At 39.0% G+C, this 24,914-nt stretch overlaps 1 protein-coding gene across 2 annotated transcripts in view; it reads left to right on the forward strand.

Moving 5' to 3' along the window:
- The window catches only part of LOC136875682 (serpin I2), a 160,103-nt gene that overhangs the window by 73,386 nt on the left and 61,803 nt on the right, over window positions 1-24,914 (forward strand). The gene's annotated exons all lie outside the window — the stretch shown is intronic.

The raw sequence follows: 24,914 nt of genomic DNA on the forward strand, positions 1-24,914 counted from the left end.
ATTATTGTTTCGTAGTCCGCTTACAAGTTGTAGTGGGAGGCAGTAATTTATATCTGAAAAAATGCAAAACCTTTGAAGTGATTTCCTGAAATGAAGGCTACAAACAACAGAAGAAGCAGAATTGGTGTTAAGGCCGGTCTCTACTGATTAACATTTAACACCAACATGTTAAATTTAACATGTTACAATTGACATGTATATTGTGATTGTGTCTTCCAATTGACTTTTCATGTTAACTCAGAATGTTGAGGTTAACAGTTTTAACATGTTGGCGTGTTTTCCGCTCCAAGTGGAAAACATGTCAAGTCAATTCGTTGTTCGGGAGATGTTGGCACAGCTTCGGCAACTTCTTTTCCGTTTCCATGTCAACAGATAGCCAAACGATGCAAACGACATGCTTCTCGTGAAGTAGGATTATAGTTACAACACTCCGCAACACTCATTCTCTTTCTTATAACCTACAAATACAGTACTGGTACCGATACGCGCACGTGTGTCGTTCTCTCTGCACTATACTAAAATTTATAGTCAGAAATGGAGTAGAGCAAGATTACTTTGGACTTAATTAATGATATAATAGAAAGGCCTTGTTTGTGGGATGTCTCATCAAAGGAATCCAGTGATAAAGCGAAGAAAGCCGACATTTTCCAGGAATTCTAAATTACCTATAATTGTTCCCGGGAGTGCATCGAAAAAAACCTAGCGTCCCTCCGCTACCAGTACAGTCGAGTATTGCAAAAAAAAAAAAAAAAAAAAAATCAGAAAAGTCGGGGCGTAAACGGACAAAATGTATACTTCAAAATGGTTTGCTTTTGAAGCAATGAGCAGGATGACGGGAGGAAATATGTCTAATAGAACTGCATTTCTAAATCATAACAAGAAGCAACAATGGCAATAACAAAGGCAAAATCCTCTTCATCTGAGTCCATTGTCCTTGTCTGAAAATACCAGACACCACCTAAATGTATTACCACAAATTGATATGATGAACTACCTGTATATAAACAAAGAAAGTCAAGTTTAACATGTTTATTAAGTGTGGACACAATGTTAAATGAAACAGTATTCAACATTTAACATGTTGATGGTGTCACCAGTTAACATTTAACACTTTTAACATTTAACATGTTGTTGTTAAATGTTAATCAGTGGAGACCGGCCTTTAGGGACAAAGTTATCGCGAGAAATTGTTTCGAGCAACTCCTTAGTTTAATCCTGATCTACAGGGAATTCGTGAAATGATAGTGTTCATTTGCTCTTTTTCTTGTTCAAGTACAAAAAAGGCACACAGCTATATATGTTCGAATATTTCCAAACACAGTTAAAGAAAAACAAATCACTACATTGCACGATAAAAATAATGAGCGCATAAATTAGAATTCTTATTTAGGACGAATTTACGGCGAGAAATCACTTTGAACCACTCATTATACTTTTCCTTGTTTGCAGAAAATTTCTGTTTGAAGTACAAAAGGCGCACAACAATATCGCATAATCCAAGATATGTAAAAACAATTTAACAAATCTAATCACCACCCTACACAATAAAAAAGTAAACTGATTAGCATTGGCGTATGCTGGGATCAAGACGTGGGCTACCACTAGACTTAGGTTACCCCATTTCGATGGTTGGTTTAGTGAACGTCAAGCCTTCATCGTTTTGAGCTGCAGCCAATAGCCGTCAGAGAAGCCTGCTGTGTTGTCAAGGCTGCTTCACAAGCTACTGCCCATGCTCAACCCATGATCAGTAGAGATGGTAGCCTAAGGCTTAGCAAATTAAAGTCCGGCTTTGTGGCTAAATGGATAGAATGCTTGCCTTTGGTTCGATGGCCCAGGTTGAATTTTCAGAATGAACCCCCGCATACTGTAATTCCCCTGGCTTGGGGAATGGGTATTTATGACGTCTTCGCCATTCATTTTATCCTCATTAGGCCACCACCAAGCCTACACAAATGCCGTGCTCCATTATATTATTATTATTATTATTATTATTATTATTATTATTATTATTATTAATATTAATATTCAATAAAATGTTGAATTTTACAGCGGTCGTACTCATCGTTCACGGATTAATTAGCTTCCTTGGTAGATCAGCGGTGGTGTCCGATCCATGATCACGGGTTCGATTCTAACCAACAAAAGAGAACACTAAACCTGAAAGATTGCATTTCATTTTAGCAGATATTCCAATAAAAAGAAACCTATATTGCTCCTATAACAACAGCTCTGCACTGTCTTTCTACAAGGATGTAGAAGTAAACGGGAGTTAAATACCAGCACTCTGTTATCTATATAATTAAGTCAGAAGTATGAGGCGAGGGAGTGTGTACGGTGAGTAGCGCATGGTTGATAGCAGTAGCGATCTGACGGACCGAAGCCTAGCTCGCCTATCTCCCAGGTTCCCGGTTCCCGCTCCTCTACGATATACAGCAGCGAGCTGCGTGGGGTGCATCGAGGGGAGTGGGACAAGAGTCTGGGCTGCAATTCCTGTCCCCGATGCCTTGCTCTCAGTAATACGTGCGACGTTTTTTCTCAGTGCTTTCAAGGTTTGTAAATGGAACAATGTGTCAGATGCTTACATTATAATATGCTTTTTACTTCCATCATTCTCAATTGAGGTTTGGGCTTGGTCTTGGTAGCCCTTAGTGTACGCCACTGCTAATTAGTGCATAAATGTCAGCTCTCAATAACAAGCCAACAAACACATTGCGAACAAATTACCAACACTTAAAACAGCAAAACAATATAAATGAAACTGTAACTGCGGTAATTTGCGGTATAGAACTTCCTGTCCTGTCCGTTCCAGCGGCATTATGGTGAAACTTTCCAATTACAGCATTATGCTGGGCTTCACAAGCGATTGTCAAGGCCGGTATAAGCAGCGGAGCAAGACCAACTACAATTACATCAGACCGTAATCCAGAAAAAACATGGCGGACATCGGTGGGCGATATGCGAGGTTGAGGGTAAGGTTATGCATGTTTATTCCGAGTCACCTAAAGAAAAGATCACAAGTCGAACGTCATAAAATGCAACTCATTAACTCGAAATATGAATAATTAAAAACCAAAAGTAGCGTTATCGCGTATTGTAAGTCTAAATGTAATTTCAGAGGGGAAAATAACAAAGGGAGAATGATTGTATCAACGTCAGGTTGAAACAGACACAGTGCACTGTATAAAAATATTTCACATATGAATCTCCGGTCAGCAAATACGGTATATAGATGTCAACAAAGCATTATTATCCTTACATGAAATACTATGACACCACCATTAACCACAGCCCATTATGTAAAACACGCAAACAAATTTCTCCAACAATATTTCAACCCTCCAAAATCCACCTGTATTGTTGAGTAGGTACAAGCGATATTTGTATGATATACTTGACCATCTAAAGCAGTCGTCACCTTAAAACTCACCAGAATTGATGGCATAATTGCATATTATATAAAAAAGAACATAATCGTCATGTTCACTCACGGGAAATGGGGTTAGGTTTAGTTTAGCCCACGCACGTTCATTGTAAAACGTTGGAAATTAATTACATCATTCTTGCACCACCGTTTAAGATTAATTTCGTTTCTAAGTCATAAATCTTGATCATGATTTTCCGGTTCTTTCTGGGACTGATTTAATTTTCTTTGTAGTAGGGTACGTTGGCTGATAGGGCATCATTAGTTTAAACTTCGGAAGTTTGCGCGGCACTCGAATTAGATCATCACCTTCTATGGGTATATAATGTCTTCCCTTACAATACATTTGATTTCAAAAATGATAAAATGATTAATGCACAGAACATTATTAGGCCTATGATTCGGTTCGAGTTTTTCCTTACGAATGCTCTTAACCCAACTTTGCCTTAATACTAGGTCTTTTGGAAATGGGAACACTGAAACTCTTATACTTACATCCAGGCACACAGCACATTAAACTATACACATATTGCATAGGTAACTAAAAATGAAGAAAATACTTTCAGAGAACAACACGAGAATGAACATTAACCTAATCACTACCGATATTGTTGGAATAAATAACCTCTTTGAGAACAAACAACTTCTTACGGCACTGCAAGAGGATCTATAACCTTCTTAAGACTATAAATAAATATAATGTACGATTAATAATATTCAAATTTCCGTAAATACTTGGTAACAACACGACTTTCACAAATCAAAACAAACCCATGCTAACACTCCAGCTGCCGCCATTATGGACAGTTTTGATACAGTAGGGCCCACGAGAGTTGAAGTCTGACGTTTAGCGCCACCGGCGAGAAAAAGTTGACTAACGCTGCTCGAAAATGGCCTGTTGCTATGACAACGATAACAGAGTTGCAACATTTTAGGACGCTATCACCACGTGGGTTGGCTTGCTCTCAGTCGCTTTTGTGATATTATTCCGAATGTTACTGTGTTAGCTGTGCTAGTTGTTGCTGCTTAATGTGTTTGTTTTCAGAATATTAAGTTAGGTGTTAGTTTATTTCTTTAAGTTTATCAGTGGCTAGTTGTTCAGTTTTCCTAGTTTTGTTCGTCTGTAAATGTTAGCGGTCTTGTAGTGTGACTATAGTGTTAGTGTGAAGTACTCCATTATTCGTTAAGAATTCGTGTGGTTTTATTTGATCGGTTCTTTTGAGTGTTTAACAATGACTTCCAAGTCAAAAGGAACGCCAAAAAATACAACTGGCCGAGGTGTGACTGTTCGAAGCCAGGGAAGAGAATTGATTGTGTCAGTGCGGGATTTCTTTGAAAGGGAAGCAGACAGTATTAAGGAAACAGGATCTCCTCTAATTCCTTTCAACAAAGTTCAGGAACGCACTGCCAGAGCCATGGGAATTAGCAAAAGTACTGTTTGGAGGGTCTCAAAGGAGAAATTCACTTCCCCAGAAGAGAAATTAACAACTCCAGGTAAAAATAGGCCTAGGTGCGCGAATATTACGAGCATTGATTCATTCCAGGAGGATGCTATTCGTCGCCATGTGTATGATTATTATATTAGGCGGGAACATCCCACTGTTAAGAAATTACTGTCCTCTCTGAAACGGAGTAAGTTATTTCGTGGAGAAAGAACGTCTCTGCAGAGATTATTACACAAAATCGGTTTCGAGTACAGGCGAATTAATGGAAGGATTCTTTTACTCGAAAGAGGTGACATTGTTTCCAAAAGATGTGAATTTTTAAAGAAAATTCGGGGGAAAAATTTTAGGGATATCGTATGGCTTGACGAAACTTGGGTGAATGCTGGGCACACGAAGTCAAAGGGATGGACTGACGGCACGTTGCAAGGGACTATGGCTGGTGCTACCGGGAAGGGAGGAAGATTTATAATCGTGCATGCCGGGACGTGTGACGGTTTTGTAACCAACGCTCTCCTACTATTTAAATCGAAAAGAACTGGAGATTACCATGAAGAGATGGACCACGATAGGTTTTTAAAGTGGTTCGAACAACAGTTACTGCCAAACATAAAGTCAAACAGTGTCATTATAATGGACAATGCCCCATATCACACTGTTCAGATAGACAAGGCACCTACAATGTCGTGCAGAAAGGATGAAATGATCGAGTGGCTCGTTAGGCATGGCATTGAAGTAGACCGCACTATGACAAAGGGACTTCTTTTGAGTGTCATTGATAACGTTAAGCCCAGGATTCCTCGGTATTATGTCGATGAACTTGCTAGGAAACATGGCCACGAAGTCATTAGGCTACCACCTTACCACTGCCACTTCAATCCCATAGAACTCATATGGGCTCAAGTAAAAGATTATGTTGCCAGCAACAACAAATCATTCACCATGGCAGAGGTCGGAAGACTTGTCGTTGAAGGCATTGGTCAGGTAACGCGGGAAAACTGGGAGGATGCCGTAGGACATGTAGAAAGGGAAATAGAAAAGGCGCAGAAACGGGAAGGATGTATTGACAGTGGAGTGGACGATTTAATTATTCACTTAGGCAGTTCTTCAAGCTCCAGTGAAAATGAAACGGAATGTGAAAGTGACAGTGACAGTGACAACGAGCAGGATAGTGCAGGAGAGGATATGGATGGGATAGAGCCCCTTCTAGATGACTGATTGCTGTCGGCAGAGCAGTGAGTACTTTTTAAAACAAATATTTCGGTTCAGTGTTTTGTGTACATTACATGTCTGTAAATTTTATTGCTATTTTCTGAGCAATTTCCTTAATTCCATTATTGTAATTCATATTCGGACTGATTTCTTTTCTCGATGAAGTATCGTTTTCCTATTGTGTTCATTATACCGTAGTTTATTCCTGAATTGTACAGGTACCGTTAACAATCGGCGTTAAATAATAATAATTAAAAAACTATCAGTATGGGTAGTGTTGTTCTATACTGTAATTACCATGTGCATTTGTTGAGGTTATTGTCAAAAACTGATGTTTTTGTTAGTGATTATGAAATCTTTTATATATATCGATAATGTCGTGTTCTGTCTTAAATGCTGGAATTATTAACACGAGCTTAGGAACCGGTCAAGGATAAATGAATTGCATTAGGCCATGCCTACATGTTTTATTAAACACTCAGCCTGTCTGAAAGGGTGGTAGGCCGCAGATGGAAGTAACTATGGCAACGCAGCGTACTTCATAGTTACAGCTTTCGCCGCTCACCTGTCAGACTTCAACTCTCGTGGGCCCTACTGTAGGTCGGTTAAGGTCTGAGATATTGTAGTTGGTCTTGAGCGGAGCGAGGGATCCAGTCGGCCGTGGTCGATAGACTATAATACCGTCTATCGCCACTAGATGGTGTTGCTGCTTCCCATAGGTGGCAAGGTCTATATACACAGGTCTGGCCACGCTCCCAGAATTCTTTACGGCAGCGGCCATGTTGGGTCCACAAGCCTCCACTGTGTGTTATACAGTGAAGTGAGATTAAGTTGTCATGGGTTATTGTGTCGCTCCGAATTGTAGAAGTCATTCATGTAAAGGGACTAGGTTATTTAGATTCTCGAATGATAAGAACAGGAGGGCAAAATGGGTTCAAAATTGCCGACGTGATAAGTGGCAGCCCATAGAAAATTCGCAGCTGTGTGAGGTTAGTATAACCTTTGCTAGATCAAAATAAATAATCACCTAGTTTAATTATATTTACTTTTGTGACGTAGTGGTTAGTGTGATTAGCTGCCACCGCTGGAGGCCCGGGTTCGATTTCCAGCTCTGCCACGAAATTTGAAAAGGGTACGGGGCCTGGAACGGAGTCCATTCAGCCTTCGGAGGTCAATTGAGTAGGAAGAGTGTTCGATTCCCGCCTCAGCCATCCTCGAAGTGATTTTCCGTACTTCCCACTTATCCTCGAGGCAAATGCCGGATTAGTACCTAACTTAAGACCACGGCCGCTTCTTTCCTCTTCCTTGTCTACCCCTTCCAATTTTCTCATCCCTCGACAAGGCCCCTGTTCAGCATAGCAGATAAGGCCGCCTGGGCTAGGTACTGTTCCTCGTCCCCAGTTGTTTCCCCGACCCAAAGTTTCACGCTCGAGGATACTGGCTTTGAGGCGGTAGAGGTGGGATCCCTCGCTGAGTCCTAGGGGAAAACCAACCCCGGACGGCAAACGGATTAAGAAAGAAAGAAATAATTAATTTTTCAAAAAAAATAATAAAATTATATTATTATTTCTTATATAAAATGTATATCACCGAGCAAGCGGCTGCGGGTCTTGGGTCACGTAGTTGTCAGTTTATATTCGGGAGATAGTAGGTTCGAACCACGCTGTCGGCAGTCCTGAGGATGGTTTTCCGTGGTTTCGCTTTCTCACACCAGGCAAAAGCTGGGGATGTACCTTAATGTACCTTAATTAGTGCCACGGTCGATTCCTTCCCACTCCTAGCTCTTTCTTCTCACATCGTCGCCATAAGACATATCTGTGTCAGTGCGGCGTAAAGCGAATTGTAATAAAATGTATTACATTATAACGGTAAACTCGTGTCGTCATCCCGTGATGATGCAGCTTCTTGTTTTCAGGCACACCCGCAATAGATGTGAGCTGCATGTACCATTTCGACCACATACCATTGTTAAATTTCCGGCAGTAACGGGAATCGAAGCCGGGCTCCGAGGACGCCAGTTAATTATATAATCCGTTACATTACGAAGGCAGTTCTCTAATATATTCGTTTATTCCTGTTACTAGAAATGTACCCTAAATTGCTGGCTTTAATATTTATTATTATAGGCCTAATGTTGTGTTAGGCTTAGCTTATATGTGATTATTTAATTTTAACAGTTCACACTTCTTTGATCATTATATTACTTTGTTCATGCTTAGGTACCCTAAATTAGGCGTACTGGCTGAAAAATTGATGATCATTTTGTCATACAGTCTGTTCTTAATGCCATTGCAACTGCTCATCTATACTAATATTATAAAGAGGAAAAATTTGTTTGTTTGTAACGAATAGGCTCAAAAACTACTGAACTGATTTTGAAAATTACTTCACCTATAGAAAGCTACATTGCCAGTGAGTAACATGGGCTGTATTTTATTTTCGAAACAATTCAAGGTGGGGACACGAGAGGGAGATATAAAAATAATGGGCTAATATAGGCAAAATATCGAATATGTCGTATAAGGATGAGACCAAGCTCAATTTAATCATCTTGACGTAAAGAACAAAACTCGGTAAGCCCTACGGGCCCTAAAACCATGTTTTAAGGCCCTAAAACCAACCGTTTCATAGATATTGGCACCACACTACCCCTGCTCTAGGAATCTGATAAAGTAATGAACTGCCGTAACCATGGCAACGTCAGCTCCAGGATTCTACAGCGGCGAAATTATCTACAATAAATCACCAAAACCTAACATGGTACAGACATGAAAATTGATATTTGGAATCCCCTTTAAAAACAAAAGAACACAAATATTCGTTTTCAGAAAATCCACTAGGTGAGGGGCGGGAGGGTGAAACGAAGTGAGGAGGGAGTTGAATTATTTATATGAGGATACAATATCTCAAAAAATGAAGATGTTCCAGACTTTAAAATTGGTACTTGGAATCTCCTTTAAAAATGAACGCGCTCTTTTTGGAAAATCCACTTAAGGGGGTGAAAAGAATAAAAAGCGGATGAATTTTTAAAATGAGTATCTTCTTCTTCTATCGCTTTACCCACACCTGTGGTGTTGCGGGTGCGAACTGTGTTGCACATGTGGATTTGACCCTGTTTTACGACTGGATGCCCCTCCTGACGGCAACCGTATGTGTAGGGATGTAATCTATACTTCTATACTAATATTACAAAGAGGAAAAATTTGTATATTTGTTTGTAACGGATAGACTCAAAAAAGTACTGAACCAATTTAAAAAATTACTTCACCTATAGAAAGCTACATTGCCAGTGAGTAATATGGGCTGTACTTTATTTTCAAAACAATTCGACGGGGGAGATATAAAAATATTAAAATAATAAGCTAATATAGGCGAAATCGAATTTGTCGTACAAAGACGAAACAAAGCTCCTTTTAAGCCCCTTGACGCAAAGAACAAAACTCTGTAAACCCTTCGAGTCCCAAAACCATGTTTTAAGGCCCTAAAACCAACCGTTACGGAGATATTGGAACCACACTACCCCTGCTCTATGGGTGGCGTGCACCATCTTGGAGTAAATTACTACGGAAGTAGCGTTTACTAAAGAAGTCCATACTACAGAAGTAAATTACTACGGGAGTTATTTACTCCGGAAGTAACGCCGGAGAGTTGAAGTACAATTTACTCTTTTAGTTACTACTACAGAAGTAGCGTTCGTTACTCGCGGAGTAGTGCTGTGTTCGTGTATCTTCTTTAAAGAAATCCAAATAGATAAGGTTATGTGCGTTAGGAAACGGGGGAAAAACGTAAGCGAAAAAGATAAATGCTTGTTAATAGAGATAATGACGATCTATGCAAAGGATATAAGGTGTAAGAAACACAACATAAAGATGCTGGATAAGAAAGGAAATTCATGGAAAGTCGTGACGAAAGAATTCAATGCTTCGAGTGACGGAAAACGCAGTGAAAAGCAAGTTAAGATTCTGTAGAAGGACTTAAAAGCAAAGCAGAAAGTCATGGACACGCGGGAAAAATTAAAACTGATGGCGGTTTCTTCATACAGATGGCCTACATCCACAGCGAAATTTTCCCATTTTCGCCTTTCACGCACTGTAGGCCAACGCACTATTACATTTCCCATCGTTTACTGCGTCGAGATCGTCAATATAATCTAAGTAATCCATAAACACGTTTGAAACGTCTTTCCTCTCATATACGGCACGATATTATCATTAGTCAACAAGTCTAAACTTAGCTTACTCCATGCACGACGTGAGAGTAAATTCTAACCTATATTCGTACGTTATTTACTTCTTTAGTAATATACTACAAGATTGTGCTCTTCAACATTTTACTCTTGTAGTAATTTAGTCCAGGAGTATCTGAGAGGACTAAAATACTTCGGAAGTAATAATTTACTCTCGTATGGAAGTCGCCGAATGCTGACTTCAAGAGTACTTTACTACGGAAGTAGAACTTACTCTTGGTTGGTGCACGCCACCCTATGAATCGGATAAAGAAACGAAAAGCCGTAACCATGGCAACGTCAGCTCCAGGATTTTAAAGCAGCTAGATTATGCATGTACGTTTGGGTATGGCTGCCAACCAAAATTGATACACATATGACTTACTATCTGAAAAAATAAACTGTTGTGTAAGACGCTCATAACACTCCTTTGGGCGGGGATGGAAGGGGAGTGAAGAATAAAAACAATAGCCCCGGAGATCTCCGTAGTACAGCGACCAGCGGTTGCCGACGGGCCTCCGTTTTTACGTACTGGCTTAGGTTTCAGCATTTTGCGGAGTCTGTTACCTATAGTTTAAAGTATTTTCTATCAAATCATGGAGTAGTAGGATCACTGATGTTATTAGTGCCGATATTTTGGTCCACTTTTACGACCATTGTAACCACGAAAACAACCTATACACTGTACACAATTGTTAAGATGATGCGCCCATTACTTGAAAAAATTTCTCAACATTTATACTCAGATTCATTATATGATGTGCGACATGAGTGACGAGCCCTGAAAATTATAATTCTTGATAATTATAGCAGTTTCTTTTATGCATCGCGTATTTCCTTGATCATTTGTAATAGTTACGAAATGTCGGATCAAACAAATACATCAATAATATTTATATTTGTGGTCCTATCTAGCGGAAGTATACCTGTACTAAACCTGCAGCTTTGTGAAGGAAGCAGGTATACCTAGGTGGGAATGAAGGAAAAACATGGTAGCATAAGATCTTAGAGGTCGACGCTAATTACGAACTAATATTTAGAGGCCCCCATGAAGAAAAGAAGAAGAAGATACACTATAATTCCTAACATGACAAATAATTTCTACGTACTTAGGTAAATACACCAGTGATATAAATATCTAATGAAGACGCTCACACCGATAGTATGAGTAACTAAAGCCAGTTTCTGATAACCCGTACGAAGAACAGGTACTTCTGCTAGTAATACATGAAAACGAAGTGCTTATAGGTGACAATATATATAATTTAGCATTAATTCACAATTGGCAGGTTATGGTAAAACTATTAATTACATGTAATCAAAGGCAAAAACTGATTTTAACAACATTTTTGTTCTTAAATCAACTTTAAATCCGAAACTCACCTGTATCTAGCACGGAAATACTGTGGGGAACGTCCAGACTTAGTCCCAATATGGCGGCTCCATAAGTAACATTCGTGTCCTGACCTGTGTGTGGAGCATTGCAGCAGCACTTGTTCCGGCTTGCGAGTACCTACGCTGGTGGACATCGATAAGACATACAAGCATGGACAACGGTGGACATTGTGGTTTCTCCGGAGGGAAAGAGTGACTGCTTCAGACATCCACAAGAGGTTAGTAGCAATATGCGGAGAAACGGCACCAAGCCGCAGATCCGTGTTTCGTTCGGCATCAGAATTCAGAAGCGGCAGGGACTGTGTTGAAAAATGCAAAAGCACTGGGCGTCCAGCAACTGCACGCAAACAAAACAATCGTATCAGTGACTTGATAATGGGGCACAGGTGATTTCACGCTTGATGAGCTACAAAAAGCAACAGGTTTATCACGTGGAACCCTCCACACCATCATCCATGATGATTTGAAGAGGAAAAATAAGGTGTGTGCTGCCACATCCTCCATATTCTCCGGATCTGGCCCCTAGTGACTATGCCCTATTCGACGCAATGAAAGTGGTCATGCGGGGTAAGAATTTCACCACCAGTGAAGAACTTCATGCAGTTCTCCACCAGACGCGCCGAGATATCCCCGAAGAATGGTTTGCTACGCAAATACGGAAGCTGCCAGAACAATGGCAAAAGTGCATGGACATTCGCGGGGAATACCTGTAATATAATCTGTATTCGTTTGTTCAATAAATGGTTCCTGTGAATACGAAAAATGTAGTGCCAATCATTTTTGAACGAACCAAGTATTTTTGCTATTAATGTCACGTTGCATTTACTGTACTTGTATCTGGGACAATCGTTCGCATCGGTCATATTTCCTGCGCACCACGTCCCAACTCTGCTTTTAAAACATAACTCACTGAATCCCGTTAAATTGATGTATCATATATAAAAACTAATAAGTGCACAAACGCAGTAAATACTACCACTTAAGAATAGTCATGGTGTAAAATACCCCAATTGAACAACTATTGTAAGCTTACCTTCTAATTTTCTGCTGGCAAAAAATAGCAAGAAACAGCTAGGTATGTTTACTTCATCCGTGTCTCACGGCTCTTACAAAGCAATTTATACCAGCTTGACTGTCCCTGTCTGTCATGTACAAGGATAGCTTGAGGGCTACAATAGTCAGGGTTGTTATTTCTACTATGAACATGCAATTTTTCACTGCGAACGATTATCCGCTGCGCACAATTCCCCCACTTTCCCTTAACTCGTAAAGGATAGATCTCAGGACGTTTTGGGGTGTACTATCCACGCTGCGATTACCTTCCACATGTGTAGACAGAGAATCGTTACAAATGCTCAACGCATTATCAATTGTTCCTGAACCATCATACTCTGTCATCTTAGAACTGCGCAGGCAATCGTCAGGTCGTCTAAGGAACCCATAACACACAAGAAAATACTTTTTTCTTGCGATAATACATCTCACTAGCACTACTTTCTATTAAATACTGTATTTCCGAAAATGTGATACAAATTATTTTATGTTTAAAAAGCTGTCTATGAACAAGATGACATATTTTTGAAAGCAGGGTATACATTACAGAAATGGCCTTCGGATACGGTCCATTAATCTTCCTGAAATACACGTGACCAGTAGTGTCTCGTGACATTAAATTTGTCCGGAGCTAGTCTTTCTTCCGTCAGTGAACTTCTAAACATCCGTGTTGCTGTTGAAATCTTCATCAGTGGGAATGTTTACCGTTTCTGAAACTGTGTTACCTAAGTTACTGTCTCCACAAAGAACATTATAAGGCACTATTGAAATTCTTCCTTGTTGTAAGTTTTCGTGCTTCTATGGAAAAGTAGTTCTTAAGTATGAAACTGTACAAATCTTTTTGTTGAAATCTTCAGTAGTGGAAAGTAGGTCTTTATTCTATGGGACGCACTGAAATCGTATATAACCTAGTTTCTCCATGCTGGTATATAAGCACTCCCCTAGTGAAACACCTTCAAAATCTATTCAGCTGGAGGAATCGGAATGGTTAATAGTATATTTGCCCGGATTGTTTGGTGATGGTTTCACAACATTCTTTTTTGTCAAATATATTACTATAAACAAGGCCTTACCCAGAGGAGAGTTTAGGGGGTTCAAACCCCCTACGAAATAAAAGTGAATTTGACAAAATTAAACAGCATATACGGGGTTTGAAATATAATAAACTAGAATATTATAAAAAGAAACATTTGCAAAATAAATTGAATCTAACCTGTAAAATTTGTGTTATCTTTAATAATGTTTCTCTATGAATATAGTTAACAAATTTGTTAAAAACATGAATGAAAATTGAAACTTTTGTGAGATATACGGATTTTTATGTCCTCAATAAATTTTGCACCAAAAATCAATTTCAATAAACATATAGAAATATTTTCATGTTATCGATAAGCTAGATGATTAAAAAAACGAATCGAACCTCTAAACATTTTAATACCTACATTGAAACATATTGTAACCTTCATTTTTAAACAAATGACAGAAATCTTTGTGCCGCAGTTTACGCACCTGTTAAAGCGTATTCTGTCCACCAGTCCGCTATGTATTTACCCTTCTACCTCACCCGCTGAGCTGTAAAAGGTAATGCTCTAAAACTATTTCAATTTTTTCTTTCTGTAAAATCTATTTGAATGTAAAACATATTTATTACTATAGCTTTCGTTTTCAGAAGCCCCCACCCCCAATACAGTAGGTGTAAAAGGGGGATGGGAAGGAAAGGGAGGAAATGTAGAAGACATATGGTCTAATGTTTTAAGGAAAAGGAGATTGCAGGCTAAGGGCTCTATTCAGGATCAGAATTCTGGACAGGTGTCTGTGAAAAATCGGTACGAGTCACTGCAGGTAAAACAACCGAGGGAAGATGAGGAACAGGGAACTGTTGCTGATATGTGTGGAAGTAGGAGGAAGGGAAAAGGTAGGAAAGGTAAATGTAGAGCAGTGGATAGGAAAAGACAGGTGGAACAGGGTCATGCAATGGAGAAAAGGGAGGAGGAAGTAGCTTCTGCAGCAGTGAGAGAAGATAGGACTGACCAGAAGGGGAGGGGATCAAATGAGGTGGGTAGGGTTGAGGCTCTGGTCATGGCGTGATTCCATGGTTGGACATGTGAGGGAAAGGGAACCAGGGTAGAAAAAAGTCCTGGGTACGGCCTTGACTACAAATATGTTATCTTACGATGGCCATTGCTGGGTTAATCTTCTGCAATATATTGCAAAACTGCCAGTCTTCAACACTATTGAGTAGAATATTTTCAGGAAAACTTAACTTTTCTTCTTCGAGGTAGCTCACGATCCACTCTATTCTTATCCATCACGATTCCCTCCCACGATCATTTTGAGTTGTTCCAAAGCATTCATTTAATATTTGTTTATTTCACAGCCCTGTTTTTTTGACAAGGACGCTGGTAAACCTGTCCTCATACTTGATGCAGAGAAGAAAGCAGTCAATGCTAACAGATTTGCAAATATATGATATTATCTGTTTTATGTCTCATTAACTACTTTTACGGCTTTCAGAGTTACCGAGGTGCCAGAATTTTGTCTAACACGTATTATTTTATATACCGGTAAATCTACCGATGAAATAACACAGGACTGAGCTGGGATCGATCTGCGAATTTAAGCTCAGAACGCTAGCGCTCTACCACCTGAGCTACTCAGCCTGGATTTTCAACGATAATTCTTACTGATGTTATGTTACAGCACTCATGCGTTATGATTGGCCCGTTAAGTTGGTGTGCATATGTTATGAGTAGGCTAATGAGAAAAGGGTAACAATTCAATAATCAACCCATCTTTAAGACTGTGTGACTCGAACGATTTTAGAACACAGTATGAAATCCCTACTACAGACATATCATTGGGATGCACAAGAATATAAAAGTGCTATACTTCTTTCGAATCATTCGCGAAACGGATAATAATGACTAGTTGTGAACTGTTAGAATATTAGTGGTCTCCTCAGCCGATGGGCCTGTCTTTACAAATTATATGCTGAAACCTTTGGTGATTAGCAGCAGTCAGTTATCTCGGCTAAGTCGAAGGCATGGATTTCTAGAATCTTGTGGTCTCAGGGTGATTACAGGCTCTTCGTCACTTGCTGATATGATCAATGGTTATCAAGGAAGGCCTAACTACTTCAAATTACAGGTAGGAATATACTTCAGTTGTATTTATAGTAAAAGCAAAATGTCATGAAAGACGAAGAAAGAAATTGAGCAAACAGAGTATTGAACCAAAATTAATTAACAATTAACTCGGCAGCCGCATGGCTTCGTAATCATCTGTGCATTTTCTGCTTGAGGGACTGCATGACTCGAAAACCATTCTTAATAAATCATAACAGTGAAATAACCTGAAACTCCTCAAATTCGGCATCCATGTGTAACCGTTAGTCCACTTGATTCGCGAAAGTTCAATTTTCGGGGACCGAGCTCCAGACTTTCATTAAAATTAAGACTGCCTAATAATGTAATACCAACGTAGCTCCTTAATTGAATCGGAGTAACCTCCAGTTCTATTTGGAACGATCACTACTGTTTACTGACATTAACAGAAGTTAATTGCGCATATGGGCAAAACATAGCATCCTAAAGTTAAGTTAAATGAAGATCATTCAATTAAAACTGCATCACTTATGCCATAAATTGATATCATAAAATTGTAAAATAATGAAAATGCTCAACAAAGCAGATAACACTGTGTTCCAAGACTGAAAAGCAAAAGTTTACATTGAGATAAATGAGGTTACCTTAAGCAAAGAAAACACTGACTTTCAGGTTAATTCCAAACTTATCACTTGAGCTTGTTTGAATCATCACTCGAGATTTTAACTGAACGAGTTTGACACTGAACGAAGTCTGAAGTCAGCACATGGACGACTAAATACATTCAAACATCAAGAATGTTTTTCGTCGAAATGGTCAACATCAAAATATAATAGCTCTTTACATTATTTTACAAGTTGTTTCGTCGGTGGAGTCGGTTTGAGACAGTAAGGCCTGTACGAAAATAGTGCACGATTACTAAATCTCATCGAGATAACATTCCATTATGATCGGGTTATTTGGCCGTGCGGTTAGGGGCGCGTGGCTGTGAGCTTGCATCCGGGAGATAGTGGGTTCGAAACCCACTGTCAGCAGCCCTGAAGATGGTTTTCCGTGTTTCCCATTTTCACACCAGGCAAATGTTGGGGCTGTACCCTAATTAAGGCCACGGCCGCTTCCTTCCAATTACTAGCCCTCTCCTATCCCATCGTCGCCATAAGATCTATCTGTATCGGTGAGATGTAAAGCCACCAGTATTCCGTTATATAGATGAAAGAACAACTAAAAATCATCGATTTTAAACGAACGTATGGGTTTCATTTAAATAAATAATCAACACTGAAAGTCAAAACGCCGTCACTATACTCCGCACTGCTTTACTTCTAAATTGACGTTTTGGCCGATTTCGGCTCTGTCTGGTTGTTATGCCCTGAAATACAGACATCCAATCAATCCCAAGCTGCCATTCATATCCACTTATATCGGCAGAGTGCGATCTCGAAACTTAGTTGCCAATTGTAATATTTACACTTACCACGCGGTTAACCTATCTCGCTCAGCGTGTATGGTATTCCGTACGGTTCGTGATCTTTGGATTTTTCTATAACTAGTGTTTTTCATATTAGTCTTTATCTCTTTAGTATCGTACAGTATGGCGTAGTTTACAGTTTAGCATAGCATAAGTTAGTACAATACAGGTTTAGTAGTTCAGTGTATAAAAATAGTTGTAGTTTTATTTACAGTACGTCCGTGTATTGGTTAGTGTACTTAGTGCGTGCGTGTTTAGCATGTCTCAGTGTAGTTCGGGAAAGACAGATGGCAAGGAAGTGACCCTGAGATCAGTGGAGTGTTCCCTTTGTACGCCATAACTTCCTTCCTGTGCCAACCATTAGCGGTACCGGTAAGTGATGTGTCATTTCCTCATTCTCTTTTATTCTGAATAATCTATTCTCTTTTGTTAGTAAGAGTAGTTTTTGTGTATTTGTTTTCAATCCTGATGCATTAGCTTTTCTGCGTACGGTATCACATTTTACGAGGGCTGTTTACCACGGTCGTGTTGCATTAGCTGTTCCCGCGGCAGTATCGCGCTGGTAGCAGCGGTAAAGCAATGCTCATTTGTTTTGCGAAACGTCAATTTAGGAGTAAAGACGTTCGAAGTATAAATCTCTGTTATATTATAGTGGGTCTTTACCATTCCTTACCACATTTAAAGATACAAACCTGTTTTCACATTCCTCAGCAGTTGCTTTAAACCCATCCCAGAGTCTGTTTAGATGTTTATTTACCATTTTTCATCGATCATAGTTACTTTTTAAAAACTCCGTCCTGCCTGTTTTATCAGCCATATGGTATTGTCTTAGGGTCGTAATTTTAATATCTTCCTTTCTATCTCATTTATTTTTAACTACGATAAAAACAGCTTTGTGATCACTAATACCGTCTATTACTTTGGTTTCTCTATAGTGTACCATAAATGCACATAGAAAATAAATTTGGGTGGGTACGGAGTATACAACTTACCTATGGTTCCTGTTCTTTTTTTCACCTGGCTAGGCCATCGGAAGAGCGCGTGTACAGTCCGGTAGCCGCATAAAATATAACTAAAAGTATCTTAAAAATCTAACAGGACAGGATACGTCGTTGTGTGAGTAAATGGGGAACAAAATAAAATGAACTAAATTTAATGAACGAGAGCACGAAGTAATTCAATGAAGTAAGATCACAAAATTACATAAAGCGTATGAAACATAATTACAAATTTAAATCATTGGCTATGAGGTGGCACTGGAACATAAAATTTATGGAATCCATGTGATATTTTCTTTAGTCTTGATGAATTGCAATAAGTATGAACACGTTTCTTTGCGTAAAACGCCTGAACATAATGTTTATAATTGATGATATTAGGAACAAAGATACTCCGCAGATTTATAAATTAGCACTACATACCTCACATACGGGACATATTTACATATTAACATGAAAAAGGACCATTTGTTGCCCCAAAATCACAGTTAAGTGTAATCCCGATATCACAGACAAAGATGGGACTTGAACCCACAACCTCTAGGTAGCATACGTGCCACAGCACATCCTAACGACAACACATGACAATACAACAAATGCAAACAACACAGCATACCACATAGTAAGACAACACACTCGGCTGCACCTGAAAATAATAACACGTCAAATGGAAATAAAAACACTTCACTCGCCGTCGTCTTAAAGAAAGGATCACACCCCCTTCAGCGAGTACTGGGCTGTGTCATTGGCCGCACGCAATGAGGATTGGGCAAGGCCGTCTGCACTCGAACACAAAAGAACGTCAACAGACCCTTCTTAACTCGGCCTAGTTTCACACAGCTGACACTGTCTAGATATAATGGGACATTTAAGTCTTCCGCTTTCCTCAAAGCGGGCATTCATTCTGCTCTCTAGGCCTCTACACATTACACATGAGATCATTCTCTGCTTATTTATATTAAGGCATATATGCCTGACCACTTCTCGGGTCAATTTCACTTTAATATATCAATTCTTTACGAAAATCCACGGAGTGTCATCCGTACAATGTATCTCTTTGTCCCTGAGTCTCTGGTTCAGATCGAGTGCACAGTTTATAATTGATGATATTAGGAACAGAGATACTCCGCAGATTTATAAATTAGCACAGTAATCCTCGTAATTTTCCGTTTTAGTTTTTCTAATAACCTTCAAGAAGAGTAGATATGGCCTGATTTCCTCAACGTGTCAAGCCTGACTCTTGCCGCCTTTAATTCTTAGTAATGTGGCACGGTAGTTCCCCAGACAGTATTCAAGTATCTCTGTCCTTATCCGTCATATCAATCTTTCATGCCATGAACGATACGGTTCAATAAGGCTCATGTGCCTGCCGTTATAAGGAAACTCTCCAACTCGATTGTGAATGGCAGTAGGCAAGTGAGCCTGCCGTTATCATCACAACTCCACAACTCGTACATTACACGGGAAGGAACGTATGGGGCCCTCCTGCGGTGTTTCTTCGATAACGCTAAGAGACATGCTATTTAATAAAATCTCACTCACCGCGTGTACAGTAATTCACGTAGAAATCTGTATGTAGAATACCGTAGCGAAGCACGGGTTCATTTGCTAGTAGAGAATAAGAAGATGGATTCTGTATCTTCTAAGCAAAAGGAAGATGCTTGGTTAAGTATTGCTGAAGAATTCAATTCCTCAATACATACTGCAGAAAATGTAAGTAATGATCTTATAATAGTAAAAATACTATTTCAGAAGCAAAGATTGTATAAGTATTATTATACCTAGCACTAATTTGAATATAATTTATTATAGCAAGATGCTAACAATTCCGGGAGGTATGGGCAAATATAAAATTCCATCACAGGAACCTCCTTTTGAATTCCACTTTACTGTAAGGTTCGAATGGGTCCATAACATTTTGCAAGTATTGGTTTGGAGCACAGATTTCTTCTAACACTTCGTCAAAATCTTCATCCATTTTATAGGTTAAGATGCGAAATAAGTCAAGGGTCTGCTTGACTTGACAAAGTTAAACTTATTTCATCACATAAGTAACATTTAAATGACTATGAATTCCAATAAGTCCAGCTTCATGAAGTTAGACTTTATGAAGTATATCACTATTAAGGAGGACTTATTTGTGTCAGAATCTGGAATAAAGTCGAGATTTAAGTTTGACTTGAACATAAGTATTACTTATTGCGACTATGAATACCAGCCTATGTGTATTATTTAAAAATTCTCTGTACACCTTTCTAATAATTGTTGAAATGTTAGAACATAAATAATGAAGTACTCCTCTTGTACTTTCTTTCTTCTCACTGGTCCAGCGAGGAGTGCGATGTGACACAATGATGTGCTGTCACTGGCGTGACGCCAGCTCCACTGACATCATCGGCTTTCAGGGAACTGTACTTGTAAGAGTTCATATGCTGATTTCTTGTTGCACTTCTTTTGCATTTCTAAAACAGTCCTGTTGTCCATGCAATGAGTATTGTGTTAAACTATTCATCTTATGACGCTTGTACCAATATATGCCATGCCTTTTCCAGATACATATCAGTCAATCTTGCGTCATCAAATGTTCACCTCTCTGACTGTTATGACTGCTTCTTGCTGATTAAGAGAATTCTGTTGAACATAATCGTCATCAGAATCACCAAATTGTCATTCATCATGAGTATAAAAGTTGACGTAGCTAAGTGTTCTGATATTTTTGATGACATCTCTATGTCAATCATTTCTTAGATTTAGTTGAAAATGTCTGAAAGCTCCAAAATGATGAAGAAATATGTATTCAACTGCCTTAGGATTTGCAGATGCCATCCTTGAAAAGGAGAAAAATTGATAACATTTATGATTGATTATCTGTGACAATCACAATTATGGGCACAATATTAATTTATGCACTAAAAAGAAGATGCCATATTGATGAACAACAGAAAGAAAATATTCAAGTCAACTACAATTGGTAACTTTAAGAAGCAGTATCATATAACTGTATGAATGACAGCAGAAATGAACTTCGCTTTTGGAGCCTAATATGTGCTAGGTTCCACAAACCAAGTTTCACTTACCTGCTGAACCTACACCCCGTACACTTCCCTTGTGAGTTTGATGGCATTTAAGAGTATTTCAGTGGTGCAACAATGCTATGCCCTTGCCACACTATTCCGACATGCCAGCATCTATTTCAATTGTGGTAATTGAAGGGACGTCAAGGAAGTAGTAGTAATAGTTGCGATTGAGCCTATTTTGGACCACTCAAAGTACTTAAGAGACTTCCTTTCTACCCATATTTCTTTCATTAATTTGTCGTAGGCCTCTTTGTCTTTTTTCTTCTTTCTCTTCTTAGCATCATCATTATTATAGTCCGCCTGACGGCTATGGTCGTTAAAGCATCAAGTCGGGATGTCAGGTGGGGAGTGTAGATAGAAGACCATATCAGCATAACATTCATTATAATACTGCAGTCCATGTATTTTAAAATTGTATAATATAAGTAGACAGTATATACAGGGAGTATAATTTAATATTTCACACATTTGCTCACAGCTGCAGAAATCCCTAAGTGAGCCCCATATGGCTTGTGTTAACTTTGGCATTATATGAAGTCTTGACAGTTGATGTAGCCAGGGGCGAAGCGTCAGGGGAGACAGGGTAGACAGCGTGTACCCTTAACATTTTGTGAACGAAATACTGTCTAGTTAATTCAGTTATTTTTAGGACATTAGTTATTTTCACATTCATGACATATTATAATCTCCGCTTTACTTATTTTCGTCTCACTTCGGCAATGTTAGGGCTCGCGTCAGTTACACGAAGCACGTAGGCGAAAGTAGACGCTGTCCATTCTGTGTATTTTCCCTTTGATTTCAAATAGAGCAACACTAACGCTATCTGTATGTGCCGACTGTGGAACTATGACTTTCCTATAGCGAGATTTCTCCGCCCATTAGACAGACTTGCCAGCGTCTCTTCTTGCTCTCATTGGCTAGTATTTGGATCCCAGGTATAAGAGTGCTCTTATTGGATATCATCTCAGACATGCTTTTAATGTAGTTAATTTGAATTTATTTTATTATAAGACAGTCTAAATATAAAATAATCATATTCAAATACGAAATATAGCAAACTTACACCTAATAAATGAATGACAGCATGAAAATCCTTCAAGTACATGCACTTCCTTGCCCGCCATTATTAGTTAAGATATTATAACCCTCACAACTACTGGCTTACATTCTGAATAATGAACTCCAGTGTGTGCAAACGGAAACAACAAAATTGCTTAACTAGATGCCGTATATTCCGTTAACGTCAGTTTCTAGTGAACGCGCTATTAATGCCTTGAAACGAATTAAAACCTATTTAAGGAATTCAGTGACCAACCAGAGACTTCAAGACGAGGGGTAATAGATACATTTGCTGAAATGAAGGACAGGCGGATTTAACTCATTTACAAGAATGTACGAAAATATATTTATTTCTTATTTCTCTTATTAAATCTACATAGCAATATATGACAACTCCCACTGCCCATTTAGTCTATATTTAAAAATAAAACGAGTGCATGTAGGATTATAGGTTGTTATAGGATTTGTATTAGTTTCAGTCATTAATATAATATTGAATGTAGATCTGTATGCGTCGAAAACAAAATTCCATATATACACTAATGTGATTAAAATAGTTTAAATATTTTTAAAAAAATCTGTCTCCCCCCTTACTTAGTTCACGCTTCGCCGCTGGATGTAGCCATTCGCTAGTAACTGTTGGAGTCTTAAGGTGTGTTATTGAGTTATTATTGTGACAGTTAAGTACATTACAGCACAGATAATATTTTGGTCGAGTGTTATTTGCAGCGAAGAAGAGCGGCTGTCATTCAGGAGAGGTCAGAAGATATACAGGGAAGAATGCAGGTCGTCCAGGTAAGTCGCTTCAGAGAGTGGCTCAGGAAACTGGTATTTCACATTCCCAGCACATAATGCAACAAAATTATTATATTATATGATCTTACCAGACTCATTTAGTCCATAACATACAGCCTACAGATTTCACTGCAAGAATAAGATTTGCAATTGGCTAATGAATAATGCCCACGATGGTATCGTGAATTCAAACTTTCTTTTTATGAGTGACAAAGCATGGTTTCATTTGAATGGATATGTCAATGCAGAGAACAATAAATTCTGGGATACAGACAACCTGCATATTTTACAGCTGAGACATCTGCATGATGTGAAAGTGGGTGTATGGTGTGCTATTAGTGTCCGATGAATTATTGGTCCGATAATGTTTCAGGACATGATTACTTCCAACTGTTCTACACATAGCATTCTCAAACTATTTTTTTTTTGCTGAACTGACTCAAGAGAGAAAAAGGTACAGCTATTTCCAACAAGATGGTGCGACGGTCCATACGGCGATGGTGCACAAGGTGTTCGGCGATGATCAGATCATCAGTAAAGGCTTATAGTTCCCTTGTTTGTCTGATTTAAACACCTGCAACTTTTTACCTATGGGACATCTCAAATGAAAAGTTTACAGGAATAACCCTCGAACTGCAGAAGAATTAAAAATGAAAATTAGGAACTCTGTATGTTCCATCAGTGTACATGAATGCAAAGTGAGTGTCAAAATCTCATCACGAGATGTGAAGCTTGCATCGCAGCTCAAGGGGATTGCTTTCAACTTCTACATTTTCTAAAAATACTGGTGAGTTCAGTTTCATTTACTAGTTTATTTGTCTGATTTATTTATTTATTTAATCTGTCCTGTGCATGTATATAGCTGGTGAGTTCAGTTTCGTTTAGTTTCCATAGGCGTAATTATGCCGCTTCTTTGAGACAACTATGTCCGCTCACCATTGCGGGCACTGCGCTCACTGCCACTGCTTTTCTGCACTTCTATGCCTTGGTACTCCACTGTGAAGTCTTAAATTATACCCCCTGTAGTAGACTGTATATTGTCAAAGGCTAATGCATTTGATGTTTAACGCCAAATAAATTATTCAATAACTCAGTGATTATTTTGTTTGACACCGTGGTTAACCGATTTGGCAGGGTAGGAGAGGTGGTGTGGTGCTATATAATGTCTAATCACTAGATTGCATTTCAAAAGCTTGGATTGAATTCAAAACCTCTGTGTAGCGTTTGTATGGAGTGAGGGCATACGATGTTGTTGGGTGATTCGTCTATCACACGGAGACATTAAGTCTTAATATACCCCTTGGTGATATTTGGCAGGAGTAGGCTACGTTCTGACACTGGGTATCACCCTTCTCCCTATCCCATCATCATCATCTCACAACCAGACATGCGTATCACCTATGGGTGTCTAATAGAAAGACCTGCAGCGCGCAGCTGTAAGCTCGCATCCGGGAGATAGTGGGTTCGAACCCCATTGTCGACAGCCCTGAAGATGATTTTCCGTGGTTTCCCATTTTCACACCAGGCAAATGCTGGGGCTGTACCTTAATTAAGGCCACGGCTGCTTCCTTCCCATTCCTAGGCCTTTCCTATTCCATCATCGCCATAAGACCTATCTGTGTCGGTGTGACGTAAAGCAAATAGCAAAAAAAAAAAAGAAAAAAA

Source organism: Anabrus simplex, chromosome 6, assembly GCF_040414725.1.
Source record: "Anabrus simplex isolate iqAnaSimp1 chromosome 6, ASM4041472v1, whole genome shotgun sequence".
Taxonomy (NCBI): Eukaryota; Metazoa; Arthropoda; class Insecta; order Orthoptera; family Tettigoniidae; genus Anabrus; species Anabrus simplex.